Below are 15,900 nucleotides of genomic sequence, written 5' to 3' on the forward strand. Positions count from 1 at the left end.
GAATGGAATGAAGCAGATCTCCAGGCATTTAAACGTCTGAAGGAATTGGCTTTGTCTCCGGAGATGTTAGCTCAACCTAACTTGAACAACATTTTCCATGTAAATACTGATGGCAGTAAAATAGGAATCGGTGGAGTCTTATGGCAATATTCTGACGATGGTGAAACTTTGATTATCCAGTATGCGAGCAGAGTTTTACGAGGTTCAGAATTAACATATTCTGTACATGAAATAGAATGTCTTGCCATCCTTTTTTCCGTGGAAAAATTTTCAATATATCTATTGGGCAGACCATTTGTAATACACTTTGACCATCAATCACTTTCTTGGTTAAATTCAGCAAGTTCGTTAAATCCAAGGTTTAGTAGATGGGCTTTGAAATTGCAAAATTATGATTATACAATTCAGCATGTTAGTGGTTCTGCAAATACGGCCGCGGACGCGTTATGTACATATCCAATTAAGTCACAAAACAATTTGTTTCCTTCCACTTTACATGTAAACTGCACAGATATTGGTTTACTTGAAGAAGAATACTTTTTGTATTGGATGAAAGTACAACAAAACGATGAATTATGTCAACGTATAATTTCTATGTTAGGCAAGGGTGATGACCATTTCGAAATTAAGGGAATATTTAAACTACATAAAAATATATTGTTTTATAGATCTATCAACTCGAATCACTGGAGAGTTTTTGTACCTGAAGCAGCTGTCAAGAAAGTTTTGTATGAACAACATGATTTGGCTGGCCATTATGGGCTTTCTAAGCTTTATAAGAAGTGTTCTAAATTCTATTTCTGGACTAAGATGAGAGGAAGTGCCAAGTCATATTTAAGTGATTGTGTGGAATGTGCAAGGACGAAACAAAAAACACAACATATTACCAAAGAGGAGCTTCACGTGATTTCTTACAAATTACCACAGTTCTTATCTTTTGACTTGATTGGTCCATTGCCATTATCTCAAGGATATCAACATATTCTGACTATTGTAGAATTAACCAGCAAATATGTTATGGCTTATCCTCTCAGGAAGGCAACAACTCGAGAAATTATCAACAGAATTAACTTAGGTTATTTCCATCATTATCCTATGTGTACAGTTATGTTAACGGATAATGGATCACAATTTAAATCCGGTGAATGGGAAACATTTTTGAAGTCAATTGGTGTAAAGCATATTCTCACTTCACCATATTCGCCTCATGCGAATCCAATTGAGAGATATAATAAAGAGATCATTCGTTTGCTTATACTCTTTTGTAAAACCAACCACAGATCTTGGTCCAAAGTTTTAACAAATGTTATAAAATTACTAAATTACTCATATAACAAGGTTGTTGGTTTCATTCCGGCTGAAATTTTTCTACACGAGGAAATTCGGGATAAAATAACTTCTGTTATTGACTGGCCAGAAGAGATGAACGAATTGTCTTGGACAGCTAAATATATTCAGTTAATTAAAACAACTAAACGTTCAAAATCTAGAAAGAAGATTCATTCAAACGCAGAAACCCCTACAATTGTTCAAGGTGATTTGCTTATGGTTAGGAATCATGCAAGAAGTTCTGCCTTGAACAAAACTATCCATAAATTTTATGACTTATATGTGGGGCCATTTTTGGTGGAGGGAGTGAAGAACAATTTCGTGAACTTGGTGTCTTTAGATGGACAACAGATAAAGTGTAGACACAATTTACAAAATATCAAACCCTTCCACACGAGAAACACGAGTTGTTGTTGAATGTTAACAAATAGGTGCGCAAGGATAACAACGTAGTTTTGAATTGATTGTCATTCTTTGAAAGATTTGTTATAGTATTAAATGTTGTTTTGAATGTTGAATATTTTAAAGTTATGTAACTGTTCGATGTGTGTATTTTAGATCTTGTATCTTTTTAAGCCACCAAAGTATGATGTCTATATTTTCTTCACCCCAGGAGGGGAGGTTATTGTGACTGTCATATTTTTATAACATTCACAATTAAGTTGTATTAATGATAAAAATCTTTGATAAGAAGAAAGACATTTCATTATCACTGTTACTGTTCTAATTATGTATTATGGGATATAGTGTAATATATACCAATTCGTAAATATAGTGTAAATCACCAACCCTGAGACCTTCTGTAAAGAAACGGTCTCACCGATTCGATGTATCACTCAGCGTCAGCTGATTCATGACCGCAATCATCTGCTGTTACACTCATATTTCACCGCACCTATTCATTTTATATAAGAGCCTCTGAATGTGAGAAGCCGCTCTCAAAACATCAGACGAATATGCAGCCGCATACATTGTTACTCTCCCGGTCATTCTCTCTTTCATAACCCTTAAAACTGCAGACACTGACACACCACTGCACTGGGATACGAACTTAACCACTTCATTTACTAGTTTCTCAGGATACCACTGACAGAACGTTACATAAATATTGAGTATAATCTGTTTCTCACGCCTTTTCAAAGGCTGTCCTTGCTGGTGTTTTGATTACAAGCTAGAACACTGAGACTTTCCCGCACGCATAGAACTCGGCATGTTATTTTTCTAAGGATAAGTCAGGCAATATTACTAAGTTGCACTACTTCCTTGCTGTTCACATGATTATTTTTAGAAAATAACCAATGTTATAAAATATCATTATGTACACAAATCTCTAAGCTCATTGAAAGTTACAATGCATATTACTACAAAATGTTGACACTTATCTTGCCTTGCCATGTCACCAAGTTATTTTACGAAGTGCACTATATTTGGCGGAACAAAAATCGTTATTAGGATGCTTGTCAAAGTTTCCAACCGCAATAAATTTACGAACTTTTTGTCTTGTTTTGATCATCATCATCAATATATTTATTGGACTTACAGCATTGCATATGGCTGATTATGCCCATTATATATTTTATTTACATAAGATACAATTTACATAAAATCTACAAACAAATTTCAAATACACTCCTATCTATATCATCCTTAGATATATATATTACCATGTTATATCATTTTGTCTAAAAAATGCAAGTAAAATATATTCAATTCGCATGCAAGAAAGAAGCCAAATTTATGGGAAATGATTACTGGTGCAAGGAGTTAACCATAAAGGTGAAGCAATAAGTAAAAAAAGGAAGAGCATTGGGTTTAAAGTGAGACGTCATTTGCGGCAGCGTATCCCATACTACAAATTTGCCATTGTTTTACCTTACGTAATGAATCCTGTAACAACGCTGGATTTTCGTGTGGATTATTTTACTTCTATGAGTTTGCAATGCTTTCTGCATGCAGGTGGTTTTGCTTACAGAAGGTCTCAAGGTTTGTGATTTGAACTTTAGATTTCTGTATTTTCTTTCATAAAACAAATAATATATTTTTACTAGTTGCTAATACAAAACTAACAGCAACAGATCCCACGGTCTGAGTACGATTTAACAAGGCTTAGACGGAGAGGGTATCATAACGAACATTTGAAATAGCACATAAATAGACAAGCGGGGAAGCGAAAAACACAGTTTATCTTTCACAACCTCTTGAGAACCATCCGCGCTTACAAGTACTCGCCTCTTGTGTCTAACCAATCAGTGTTGTGTTTAGTTCGACCCGGATTGTTTGCAATCACGATGGAGTAGAGAGCGGGAAAGAGCCCACGTGGGGGCGTTCAACCCCTTACCTCCCTCGAAGATACTGAGATCTAGAAGTGTGAAGACTTACCGCGTAGAAGTCATCTCATTCATCACGCCGCCAGGGGCATCTACATCGCCACACCAAACAGAGCCGGCAAGGTAAACCGAGTGAAAGAGTGTGACGTGTGTAAATGGAGAAGCTTCGTTCGCCCCGTCGTGACTATAAACGCCCAATGAACTCTCATATTTACGTATAAATTACTCATTGACATTGCTTATTACGGTGATTAGATCGTACCAGCGATAATTTTACTATGTAAATCAAAGTACAACTTTCAGTCATTCAATAGGCAAAGTACTTAACCTTCAGATTGTCCGACACTATAAAGTGTCGAGGAAATTATATAACGGTGATCCAATTTAACCTAAAAAAAGTAACAATATAAAGGTAAACCTAATAACATTCAAATATACCTGCATAAAGGAGTAGTGTTTTCGTCCATGCTTAAGCTCCTACCTGAACATAAGATACCCGGAAACGGAAACGTGAATGTAAAAATGAGAAAAGATGTAATCAATGCTACTGTTTTTAAACGTCACCCGAAACTAAATTTGTATTAATTAATGATGTATTTTGAAATGCCGAAGTATGCGTGAGAGAGTGAATGTATGGGGGCATAATTGTAAGTGTTTTATGCATGTTCTCTTACCTAGCAATTATATCATATAAAGTAAACTAACCCTGTGGTGTGTAATTTTCAACTGTAACATCTATTCTACCCCTATACAATCTCTTGGGCTCCAACTGATGGAGCCCGACCCTGTGGCCGAGTGGTTAGCACATCGCGCTGCGACGCCAAGGGTCCCGGGTTCGAATCCCGGTCGGGCTTGGTTGTTTGTGAATGTCCATTCATCAATTTTTCATCATTTCATCACTCATCCCCATCTTCGCAAATTAGCCAAGAGGCACAAAACGCGAAGTAAAATAAAACTAAATCAATCAATCAATCAATCAATCCAACTGATGGCACTTACCCTGGCACAAAAGGTAAATATTGTATTAATCATTACCTATTGTTTATTGGTTTCTTGTTTGTTTACATTACCCACGTAATGTACCGCCGGAGTGTCGTCAGACGCACTAAGGTCGAAGCAGTTGAAAAGTTAATCTTCATTTCTTTTCAAATTTTGTTTGTGTCTTGTTTTTAACACTTCGTTTGTTTCTCCTTTCTTCCGACCACTTCTTTTGGCTCCACTGTTTTCTATGGTTAACTCATCTGTTTGTATTTCTTCTAGTGGATCTTCAGGTGTTAAGTCAAGAAATATGCCGGTCCTCTTTCTTCTACCTTCGATTCATGCAAATGGACATTGCTGTTGTCATACTGCTTACTTTTCCTGTCTTTATCGCGTTTATACTTAAGGTTGTTGAATTCTAGTTGCTCTTCCAAGTTACAATTCATCAGCAAACCTCCACAGTTTCTTTCATCGAACACAGCGCTTCTAGCTTCATGTATTTGTTTCGTTTTGGGGTTGTACAGTCTGTATGCTTTCCTTCTTCTGGAATACCCAACAAATATTTCCTTTTCTTCCTTCGGTTGAAATTTGCTTCGACACTTCTTCGGAATGTATCTGTATGCACACATCCATACACTTTCATATGTTTTACTGTAGGCTTCCTTCCCGTCCATCTTTCCATTGCAGTTTTTGTGTCACCATCCTTGGTAGGGATACAAATTTTGATGTACGCTGCCGTTGCAACCGCTTCAGCCCAAAATTCCATGGGCAACCTTGCTTCAATTAACATTGTTCTTCCCATATCTATTAGTGACCTGTTTGCTCTCTCAGCAATACCATTACTTTGTGGACTGTATGGAACAGTTAACTGGTGATCTATACCTTATTTGTTAAACAACTCTTGAAATTTACTGTTAACAAACTCAGTACCATTGTCTGATCTTACACTTTTTATGCAATTGTTAGCTTCCTTTTCATATTGGTATTTAAATTTTACAAAATAATCAAATGCTTCATTTTTGTTTTGAGAAAGTATACAAACACCCTTCTACTGTAAGTATTTAGCACCCCCCAATGACTCTTTTTCTATAGGTCCACATAAATCCATGTGTATCAAATCCAGTGGTTTCTCACAAATATCATTGCTTTGTTTAAAGGGAAGTTCTACAATTTTTCTCTTTGTACATGCATTACACAATTCTAATTTATCTGAAGTTTGCTAAAAATCTAAATCTCTTACCATATCACTGTCCTTCATTTTATTTAAGTATTTTTCATTCAAGTGACCTAATCTTCTGTACCACATGTATTTCTTATTTTGTACATTACATGTTTAACTTTTAAGTTAAACATGCATCCTTAATATGACTTACATCTGATCTTACGTAAGTTTCTAACGTGTACATACGATTCCTTTCCTTTGTTTCTGCCACTAACATGCAATTTTTGTCAATTACCCTTGCACTATTTTTGGAAAACAACATCTCATTATCATGATTCACCAAACCTCTAACTGATAATAAAATCAAACGCAAATCAGGTACATACAATACATCATAAATACACACATCGTGAAATTGGCCATCATTTGTGACTGTGGATACCTTAATGTCACCTTGAACTTTGGCCACCATTGATTTTTCTTACTACGCAAGTTAAACTTCACTCTGTACTTCTCTTCTATTTATCAGCCAGTCTTCTTTATTTGTCATGTGAGATGTACATCCAGAATCTATACACCATACCTGCACTTCTCTTCTATCTTCCTGCATGTAGTTCTTCAATGTTGTCTTCGCATGTGAATCCTGTTTGTCTCGTTTTTCCCCTCGGTGTTTTAGGAGATGTAGATGTAAAGGTAGACGTAGAAGGTCTCTTAGCATGACTTTTCCCACCTTCTTTATTGTGCCAAAATTCTCTCGAAAAATGTCCTACTTTTCCACATGTCCAGCATCTTCGCACAGCTTCTTCCTTTTTTCAATATTTCTTATCCCGTGCCTTGTATGTCTGTTAGGATTTTTCATTGTAGTTCACACCTTTGTGCTCGTGTGACCCAATGCAGCAATTTTTGACATTATGTTTCGTGCTCTCAAAACATATTCGTCAACACTTTCCTTCTCACCCATTTTTATATTCTTCATTTCCACACCGATATCTATTATTTTGTCCTGTGTGTTTCCCGTGTGAATACGTTTAAGTTCATCCCACACTGTTTTTGCACATGTGTCGTTCATGAACAGTCCAGCCTGATCGGGCGATAAAGTTACAACTATGACACCAAAAGTTTCATATTTTTTTTTTACCACACGATTCCAGCTTTTTCTTCTGTTGGTTCATCATTCAATATTGCGGCTTTGTACAATCCCTTACTTCGCAGCACTGCACTTACCTTTAGTGCCCAGACATGATAGTTTCCATTGTTTAGTAATTCTATCTTACTCACGTCCTCCATTCTGCTAACCACGATGCTGCTACCACTGTAGTTCCGTTTCTAGGATCTTTAACAGATACGACGACGCATAAATTAACAATAACAACAATTTATTTCTGCCAAACGGTAAGATACAAAGTTGTACAATTTCTATAGCGTCTTCACCCCGAGACCGCCATACTACCGACACCGACCATTCAATCCCGCGTAATGTGAGCATAGTTGCCAGTCCGCAACAAAATAACCTAATTGAAAAGATTACATGTATAGTATCGAATTGTGTAATTTTATTTTATTTATAATCAGAAACTCTTTATTCTTTGGCGAAATTGAGCCTTTGGCTGCTCTACCACTCTCTCCATGACTAAATATTATTAAAGTAATTAATCGCCAAGTTTTTGATGAGTAGGGTCATCGATGGCGTAGTGGTAACGTTGTAGCCTTGTAATCAAGGGGTCTGGGCTTCGATATCCCGTGGAGCAGTGTTCGAATTAACGGGGGGAGGGAGGAAGCCGGGTATTCCCACCTCACAAAAAATGTCATCCCCGGCTAAATAAAATTATAAATATCCCTGGCAGGGATTTTTTATACGCCTCAAATAAAGTGAAATTGAAACCCCATAATATACCATTTCTTAAAAACACAATTGAAAAAACATTCTTGTTCATTAATAATCCAAGGTTCTTGGTCGTAGGAAAAGTCGAAACTCCCATTTGATTAGCGGTATCTTGAACCTGAAGTTGATTCCACACAAGGAATACATGGGATTCTGTAAATACTTATTGATTGATTGATTGATTTAGTTTATTTTACTTCGCGTTTTGTGCCTCTTGGCTAATTTGCGAAGATGGGGATGAGTGATGAAATGATGAAATTGATGAATGGACATTCACAAACAACCAAGCCCGACCGGGATTCGAACCCGGGACCCTTTGTAAATACTTATTACTCATATTTCTCAAACATCATTTCTAGCTTAATATTCAACTTTAAAAACTACTTTCACTTGCAACATAAAGATAAATTCTTAACCTTTTGTCCAGCCGCAGGTTTTTAGTAGCAGTGCCCATTCCGACGATATTGAAATAAATGCCCAACTGGTCGGCTACGTTTCGGGTTCCTCAGTTATCTTAATACCTTTGAAAAGATCGGAGTGTATTATTGGAGGGACGGAAAGAAATGAGTACGTTCGCTAATCTGAAAAGTTTAGAACGTAACGTTACGTGTGTACGGTCTCTAATATTGTACAAATATTCAAAATATTATTTTCTAACTAAGGTAGGTGAGCCAAAGGTGGCCATAGTTCCCAAAGTGGCCCACTTCACGAAAATCTTATTAGTATTTAACAAAGTTAACAAATGGCACTACGTCAATGTACCCAGTCGCCCTCTGGTGCACAATGTGTGTGTGTACGTCCTTGAAACTGAAGGATGTTAATATTTTATACATATTTTGAAAGCTCGTTTAAATATCTTTTTGATCACATAGTTACATTGTAAGAATGTTTTTTTGTGTCAAAGGAACGATGCCCATTTGAAAAAAGTAGTCCAGAGGCGAGTGGGCCACCTTGGAAACAGTTTACACTCGCCTCTGGAATTTACTCTTTCTTTTACATTAAAATACGTTTTATAATAAAAGATTTCTAATGTAAAATTTTCACAGACTTTTCATGAATCACTAAATGTTATTATTATGTTGGGTTTATATGTTATATACTTTATTGATACATTTTTTGCGGAAGTGTTTCATTTATTTATTTATTTATTCGATATTACTGTACATAATTCATGTCACCAATCAAAAGTTTGAGACTAACATCTTCTCTAATAAATTATTAAAAATGAATTAGCATGAATAAATATGTTTTCTTGAGCACAAGCAACATTCTTTATGAATTTTAAAAAGTGGGCCACCTTTGGTACTCATGAATCACCTTGGGAACAGATGTAACGGTATTGAAATCATTTAAAAAAAACGTTACAAGCTATTTTGCAAAATATATATATGGTACATGTTGCTAATTAGTTATAAGAGTTATTTCTTAAAATTTCATAACTTTATCTCTGAATGGAGGTGTGTAAATTGCCCTAGAAGCTTAACTATGCCCACCTTTGGCTCAAATACCTTCATTAACATTGTGAGTAATGTCCGCTTCAAGATAGTGAGTTATATGGTTTATATAAACGAATCCAATAGCTACACTTTTGTCATTTTTACATTTATAAACATAATTGATAAATTATTGTTTCTCGTCATTCCACGAAAATTCCTACCTTGCCTCTGTAATAAATTCTGACTAAAATTCAAGTATAACTCACTCACCGTAGTTTTCGAACTGAAAATAACCTTTCTTTTAAGTTCTCTAGCAACATCCGTTTCTATGGTCAACAATAACTACGGCAAACTCGAAATAATTGTTATACCTTAAACATTTTATTAAAACAGCCACGATGTATAGGTGGTAGACACTGAAACTGAAACACCAAGTCACCGATCGCTTCGGATTAAATTTTATGCAAAAGCGCTAGAGTCGCATACTAAAACAGAATTGTTGAAAAGTTGGCAGAAACAATGGTCAGATACAGGGAAGACTAATGGGAAAAAATATTATTCAATTCAACCACTTATACCTAAAAAAACCTTAGTATCAAGACATTAATTAACCTTTCAAGAAACTCTATAACAAGCCTTCTTTGATGCAGGGACGGCGACAGGGGTGGGCACGGTTGGCCAAGCGCCCATCAAAAAAATCCTGTGCCCACCCAATCAAATTCACTAAATACATATACTTGGGGATATGTGAATGTTTCAATAAATAAGTGTATTCTTGTGTTCATTACATGCATATTTTACTCATGAATATTATACTAGAAATGTTCACATATCATCATCATCCCATAAAAAGCTGTCTTAACTTTGTCATTAGAAATCAAAAAGAAATACTAGTAAACTTGAAACAAAATAAACTGACATCAATTGAATACTTCTATGATTTGAAGCAGCTAGTAGGCTTATAATATGCAAAATTTTGCAAGATGAGATCAGGATTTAGGTTCAACTTGAGGACTTCAGCTTTGGGCCTTCGCTGGGAAAAACTGATTGGAGAAGTACTGCATAAAGAAAAATAGGAGGTCCTTCGGATGTGATGAAAAAAATGTAGAAATACGTATAACTAACCACCTCGTGCAGCTTAGCGAAAAGTTATAACTGAAACTGTGTAAGGGATTGGGGTGGGGCCTTGGTGTTGTAAGCTCCGGGCCTTCACATGTATAAATTCCGGCCTTCGCAATGATTAAAATAATCTCTAAATAAACTAATAAAAAAACAGTCTTAGCGTTGCTTCCTCCAGCAACACAATAAATTATTTCGACTTTTTAATTCGGTCAACATTGAAATTCCAGAAGTGTTTCTTTCTATATTTCATTACAATTTTTACATACATGTCATCTTTATATATCTACGTTGATATACAAACAACAACTTTGTAAGGCTTCCCAATGGCGCAGTGGTAGAGTCGTCGCCTTGCAATTAAGGGGTCCCGGGTTTGATACCCGGTGGAGGCACAAGTGGTTCGGATCCCACTTTAAACTGTAGGTCCAGTCCCGATTAGCCTTACTGTGCATAAAGTGGACTTAAAACACCAAATCAACTCAACTCAACAACTTTGTATTTGTTCTACTAATAAATACTAATAAGAAGTAATCACAATAATCCCTACAATACCAAGGTGTATAAATTTTGATGTAACAGTTATGTGCGTTTGGAAAAAGCTACAGAATTATTGAATTGATAATTATCGACTATCGTTACGTAATGATGCGATTTTTCTTGTGATTAACTTAGGTAGAATTAAAAGAAGAAAGGGGTTAGTAGGAAAGCTTTGTTTTGAGGGCATCAGAGAACTAATCAATCACGATGAGAACGGTTTAAACTTTAGAAGCATCAGACGTTCAGCTGAAAAGTCAACAGAATCTGTAGATACAGATGAACTAAAGAAAAGAGATATTACACGAACTATACATTAGAATATTTTGTTCGTTTGTTTTTAAATCCACTTTTAGGCTCAGATAGGCTAATCGGGACTAAACCTATAGTTTAAAGTGAAGTCTGAAGCAGTGAGCATTGTACTTTCACCAGAGGGGTGGGGGCAAGAAACCAGAACCTCTTCATTATAAGACGACAACGTTATGCCATTGGAGAAAAAAGATATACAGAAAGAACTCACAGGAAACGTGTCATTTTATCACAACAGAAGATGCGTTCATTTAAGAGGGTGTATAGCCAGAGAAATATTTGAGACTTTCGGAAAACAACGTTACTGTTCACGGAGATAACTGCCTTGATCCAAGAATGAAGCATGTGAATTTGAAACTATTACCTCAAATTTCGAAGGGGTATGAACTAATGAAACCACTTTTGGAAGAGTAGGTTGTTTCTGATTCGACTGATTTGTTCTATGTGAAGTCACTTTTCTGCTAATTTGCCTAATGGCGACGATGAGGTTCAATGTTGATTAGGTGAAAGTGACGAATGGCGAAAACAAATACACACAGACATTGAAAATACAACCACCCCACAAATTGTTATTTTGACTGTGGTTCCAGGCGCCAGAGACTCGTTCACCTGCAAGATTAAATTTCCAGGGTATACTGGGCAGGATAGAGGTTGATATTTGAAAAGGTAGCGCCATACAATCCAAGTCATCTGTAAAAAAGAGATGAATTATGCAGAATGGAGAAAGAATTGTTGTTTTCCTCGCGCATGTGTGTCTCATTTCCAATAAGACATTAATTTTAATCCAAATATTCAGTGGCGGCGATTAGGAGGAGCAAGGGGGAAAGTTCCCCCACCACATTTTGCCACTTGTTGAACCCGCACTATGGCCTCTTAATGCTAAAACGTTTCTACCAAAAAAGTAAACTGTTCTTGCCCCCAAGTTTTGGCACCCGATCGCCGTTACTACAAATATACATTCAGATACATTTGTTAGTTGCAATAACTTTGTAAGCCAAGAAAAGTAATTATTAACCTCCACGTTTTAGTCAAAAATAAAATGATCAGGAATATGGATTTAAATTACGAGAAAGTAATTTAATTCTTCACCATTGTCTACCATCACACTTTCTATCACTGTCGCCATATATATAAAATTGAGTATGCGCCTTATATTTTTTGCACTTGAAGGTCAAAATGTGATGCAACCGATACACATTTATTTCACTATATTGACATGAATGAAAGAATGTGATTAGCATGGGCATCGGGAGGGGGAGTCAGTGGATCCCCATGAAAATTGAGACGTTCATTAAAATATATAAAAAAGCCGAAAGTTTGTTACTTTTATTGTTAAGAACAGAAATCAAGTTCATTTAGTTAGTATTTGAACAGAATAATGAACGTAAAAATGCATTGGATGGAAATTATTAAGCTAACAAATACGGGAACAAGGTTATATTCTACCATTTCATCCAAAAGAACAAATGGTTTCACAGTTTTCAAAATTCTAATAATTACAGTTGTAGGCGAGAGGTCACACAACAAACTTTATGAAAAAAAATCCCCTTTACATTTGTAGCCTTTTTTTTAACGAGACGTGCAAAAGTTAATATGAAAATGCATTTCAGATATTAACTGCATCAAATGTAAAAGAAATAATGGAAAATAGTTGTGCTGGTATCATTCGTTTGGTGGATCGAGTCTCCACATTTATATAATAATAATAATTATTATTATTATCATTTCGAATAAAATTTGTTTTTATTAGTTTATAATATTTATTAATGTATAATGACATTTTTAGCCGTGGTAATAATACTCATTGTTATTTTTTTCTGCTATTCAATTTTTATCATTTGTCCACCCTCCCCCCGCAAAAATTTCTGGAGACGCCCATGGTGATTAGAACGTATGGCTGAAGCACACAAAAACTTCATTGAAATAATTATGTCCATCCGAGACAAAGAAGAATGGAACGAGAGAGTGAAGGGGAGAAAGATATAAGAACCCATTAAAGAGTAAGAAAGAAAATATGAAAAGTAAAGGGAAATCGGGAGTACATGGCCTTAAATTTTTACCTGCCTACCTTAATCTATCAATATACAGCATCTGTCCACCCGGTGAAAAATTTCTGGCGCCGCCCCTGCTTAGATGTCGGCTAAATTACACCCTAGTCCCTAAAGACTTGTACACTAGGAAGATTATACAATCCCCAATCTGTCAGTGTGGTGCAACTGAAGGAACACCTCATCACATTATATTTGAATGTCATCTTAATGTAACTAATACGCGTAACTATTTCATAAGAGATCTAAAAGGAGGAGGATATAATGGCGCATATGCCTTGTCAATACTTTTGAGGAACCCAACTAAGAAAATAATATATGTACTTAACAACTATATTGTGAGAGAAAATATTGTATTATAAAATTATGAAATTGTAAAATTATGAAATGTAAAACAAATGTAACTGGTACGTAGCTGAAAAGCTACAACAAAATAGATATACATTAATAATAATAATAAAAAATACTTGAACACTTGGAACAGAAACAGGGACGTAGCTAGGTCATTCAGTTTGTGGTGCCAAATCTGATATTTGTTCCGATTAAACCATTACCAGAAACGAAAGCTAGACAACTATGCACCCCCCCCCCCCCACACACACACACATATTTTCGGATCTGGCCCCTCCCTCTAAAAAATCCTGGCTACGGGCAGGCACGTAGCCAGGGGGAGTGCTAAGGGGGCTGAAGCTCTCCGAAATCCTACAAATATCTAATTTAATTGTTATTCTTTGTAAGAGGTCACAGAACATAAACTTTATGAAATTGGGTCCGTGGTCATCTAACCCAGCCTCGATATCGCAAGGATTTTTTTCTTTTGAAACTTATGCGTTGCTAAGTGTGAAGAAAGAAATTCTGGAGCGCGGAAAGAAGTATTTAGTACTGTACAGAAGTTTATAGTTGAGATATAGCCGTTTGAAGTTGGGAGGTGGAAGTTTACTTGCGCCCATGTTAGTTTCGGAGCACCTATACGAAAATCGCTGTCAAAATTTCACGCCGATTCCGGGCTCCGCCCCTGGGGTAATTAACCTGCTATCGCGGCAACGCCTGTCTCTATAGAGTTATTTTGGAAGGCATGTTAGAAACTGGCCGAACGACCTGCCCCTAGCACTATTTTCCGCACTGACACATGAAGGTACAAAAAAAATTAAGGCTAAAATATAACATCAGAAGGTAACTTACCTCTTTCATCCAAGGCCAGTCACTGAATTGCGGGTCGAAATTAAATTTCAAAGTCCAAAAGAGAATAGTCGTATGTCAATAGCCTTTCTTGTTCTTTTCCACAGAATACTACCCTCTTCTTCCGTTCCATCATAAAAATAAGAAGTCGCAAATTATCCCTTCCCACAAGTCATTCAGAAAATACAACCCTCCCCTTTACGGCCTGCAGTTGCCAAAAAAAAAAAAATGTAAACTATGTTCCACGGGATAAAGTATATACACACACGCTGAGGATTACAAATCAAATGTAATGTCTGAAATTTCCACCCGCCAATACATCACAATAACATATCGCAAATTATCCCATTCCACCCACCAATAAATCACAATAACATATTGCAAATTATCCCATTCCACAAGTCAATCATAAGAAGAAAAAAATAATATGTAGACGTGCGCCTGTGCATCCATGATGCACAGCCATGATGGAAGCCCTGGAAAATCGTATGAACGTTACGTAGGTAAGGAATTTAAATATTAAAAAATGTAAGTTGCGAAGCCGTAGAACTCCAAAAATTACTTTCCGCGCGCCAGAATTTCTTTCTTCACACTTAGCAACACATAATCTTCATAAGAAAAATAAAATTTCCTTGCGAAATCGAGGGTGTGTTAGATGACCACGGAGCCGTAAAATTTACCACTAACTGTTAAAGCCCTTTTTTGAGTGATTGTGTAAAAGTTATTAGCTAACAAAATACAATAATTATGATTTTCAGTACACTAACTGTACAAAATATAAGAAAAATAGTGGACAACAATTCTGTTAGATATTCACTGATACGGTGGGTCAAGTAGCAAAGTCTCTCCATTTATGTAATAGGCTAATAACAATCAATTTGGATTGAAATTAGTATATTTTTAATAATTTATAATAGTTATTATTGTAAATTAACAATAATTGAAGACTAAAATTGGTAAACGCTGTAAGTGCCACAATAATTCAAACACCTTTTTCCACGTCAAACTGTGAAATGTGCCATGCTTTATAATTTGGTAAACGTGAAATGTAGCTGGTAGCCCTCTAAGTAGTTCAAAGGGCGTTTAAAGAGGTCACTAGTGTGAACGTTCTTACGGGCTGATGTGCTGAACGATGCGATTTCCCAACACTTTCGCTTTTGGCACTTACAACGTTTACCACTCTTAGTCCTCAATTATTATTGTCATTATTATTTGTACTAATCAAGTTTTATCTATGGCCTGACACTCTCTACAAATATTTCTAGCGACCGTGCTGATAAGGGATGAGCCCCCCAACACCCGAAATGAAATTCTGGCTACGGGCTTGACATAGGCGGCGTCATTCTATGATGAGTGATGACGGACTGCAGAAGCTTGTACAGTGGCTCTCAAAAGTTTTAGGACAACGACATTTTAAACAAAGCAACCCAACTTACCCAAGGATTTGTTGGGTTGCGTGTAGAGTTAGGCTAAATTTAAGGGTTGCCACATGCACAATATATATTTATAAATTACGCGAAAGAAAGAAATCCAAGTATTATTGTATAAAACTAGAAAAAATATCAGTATTACATTTCTTGCAAATGAGAAATACTTT

The 15,900-nt window shown here is 36.1% G+C and overlaps 1 protein-coding gene across 1 annotated transcript in view; it reads left to right on the forward strand.

Annotated features, from left to right (window-relative positions):
• Positions 1 to 15,683, forward strand: part of LOC145989860 (low choriolytic enzyme-like) — an 88,745-nt gene extending 73,062 nt beyond the window's left edge. Inside the window, exon 6 of the mRNA XM_083125320.1 lies at positions 15,569 to 15,683. The gene's annotated coding sequence lies outside the window, so the exon portion shown is untranslated. The remainder of the gene's footprint in view (positions 1 to 15,568) is intronic.
• Positions 15,684 to 15,900: the final 217 nt, after the last annotated feature.

Source organism: Lepisma saccharinum, chromosome 7, assembly GCF_977018435.1.
Source record: "Lepisma saccharinum chromosome 7, izLepSacc3.1, whole genome shotgun sequence".
Lineage (NCBI taxonomy): Eukaryota > Metazoa > Arthropoda > Insecta > Zygentoma > Lepismatidae > Lepisma > Lepisma saccharinum.